The following is a 2242-nucleotide window of genomic DNA, read 5'->3' on the forward strand; positions in this document are numbered from 1 at the left end:
TTTTAAGATTTTATTTATTTATTTGAGGGAGGGAGAGAGAGAGAGGCACAAGCCAGGGGAAGGGGCAGAGGAAGAAGGAGAGGCAGACTCCCCGCTGAGCAGGGAGCCCCACATGGGGCTTGATCCCAGGACCAGGCGATCATGAGCAGAGGTGAAGGCAGACACTTAATGGACTGAGCCACCCAGGCACCCTATTATCAAAATTTTTAAAAGGCATAAAGCAGACCACATACCAGTATGCACAGTGTGCATGCCATTTGTGTATAAAAGTAAAAACAAACCAAACTGTATAAACCTAAATACACATACACATAAATATATGCATATGCATTCATCTGTATTGATTTCTCTTTCTATATGAATATATGGGCGTACGTGGACACACACATATGCATATATACAAATAAATACATAGATGTCTATACACCTAGATGTTAATATTCCATATTTCTAAGTAATGGGATTACAAGCAATGCCTATTTTCTTCTGCATACATTTTATGTTTCTCTTATAACTGTTTTCTACGATAAGCATATTTTTTCCCTTTAATTTAAGATAAGAAAGCTCAGAGAGCCCCGTGCAGCCCCACTGGCGCCCGCCAGCCTAATTACCATCACACCCAGGAGGAGGTGCAGCTGTGGTCGCCGGCCCCTGTCACCGTCCCTGCAAGGACAAGTCACCAGGCCAGACCCAGCAGCCGCCAGCCCGCCCTCCACAAGGCAACCCCGAGCGCCGGTGAGCAGTGGCTGAGGACTCACTTGTCTGAGGCACCTGCCTGCTGGGTCAAGGTCATTGCCGTGAAGGCTTGGGGAAGAGTCAAATGGCTTCTTGTAGGAAACAGAATATGTTTGCAATAAACAAGAAGGACACCAAGGAAGAGATGTTTGTACACCAGCCTGCCATAAAGAAGAACCCCAGGAAGTACCTTCCAGTGTGGCACGTGGAGAGACTGGACTTGGACCTTGTTGAAGGAGAAAAGGCTTCGGGGACGGCCCATACTGCGGGCCCCGGGGGAGCTCCAGGGCAAGGGGGTAATATTAGCAGCGCACCGTAGGCATCATGACGGTCCCCCTTGCCCGGGGCCTCCACGCCATTACCAGCCGAACTACCAGAGCAGTGAGAGTGGGGTTAAAGAATCGGGGATCGATCAGGAGAGCTCCCCAAGGTCAGCACCATCAGCGCCGGCCCTACCATAGGTCCCCGCGGGCTCCCAACTTCCTGCCTGCGGGAGCCTGTGAGCGTGGACCACAGCCTTCCAACCCTCCTGTGCGGGGAGAAGGGGAGAAGGGTGGTGGGGGGCCGACAAGCAGGGTGCAGGAGAGCAAGGTAGACCCTTGAGACAGAATATGCATCGGGGTTCCCGACCACGATTCCACAGCGGTCTTGCCTCGCCAAAGACAGCCTAAAGAGGACAGCAGTGAAGAAGGCAAGGAGATGAGACCCAAGGTCAGCAGCCACCTCAAGGTCGGTACCCACACAACTTCAGTTTCCCACACAGATGCCCAGAAAACCCAAAACCACTAGATGGCACAGAGACAAAAGCAGCCGATCACGGGCTGAGACGTGGCTCCCAGGCTGAGCAGGGCGGGCCGAGGAAATGCCAGTTTACCATCTCTCCCGCCACCTGATTTAGGCATCCACCAAGAATGAATATAAAATTCCAGCAACAAAAAAATGAACAAAAGAGTGGAGCTGAAGACCTTCAGCGCTGCCTTTTTGCCCACTGACCAGATAACCAGAACTACCTGCATTATCTGGGCAGGATGGGGTTTCTATTATTTTTACCTAACGATGTCTCTTACTGGGAATGACAAACGTGGGTTTTTTTGGTTGTTTTGTTTTTTTATTTTTTAAAGATTTTTTAAAAAATATTTTATCCATTTAGTTGACACAGAGAGAGAGAGAGAGAGCACAAACAGGAGGAGGGGCAGTGGGAGAGGGAGAAGCAGACTCCCCGCTGAGCGGGGAGCCTGATGCAGGGCTCCATCCCAGGACCCTGGGATCATGACCCGAGCCGAAGGCTTAACCAACTGAGCCACCTAGGCACCCCTGTTTTGTTTCTTTAAAGCCTGATTTTTCTCACTACACCTTTAGAGGTTTTTAAATGTTTCGTATCTGGTCAAACTGAGATTTCTAAGGACCTCATTTTTAATTTGTAATGCAAGTATACAATTTGATTTTTTAAAAAGATCAACAAACAGCAAGCGCGTGTTAATAAAGATCTTAAATAATAAATACATCA

General features: G+C 48.9%; 1 pseudogene; it reads left to right on the plus strand.

The window, feature by feature from the left end:
• Positions 1-820: 820 nt before the first annotated feature.
• LOC116645114 lies at positions 821-1713 on the plus strand (annotated as a pseudogene).
• The last annotated feature ends 529 nt before the right edge of the window (positions 1714-2242 follow it).

Source organism: Phoca vitulina, unplaced genomic scaffold, assembly GCF_004348235.1.
Source record: "Phoca vitulina isolate PV1807 unplaced genomic scaffold, GSC_HSeal_1.0 scaffold32, whole genome shotgun sequence".
In the NCBI taxonomy this organism is placed as follows: domain Eukaryota; kingdom Metazoa; phylum Chordata; class Mammalia; order Carnivora; family Phocidae; genus Phoca; species Phoca vitulina.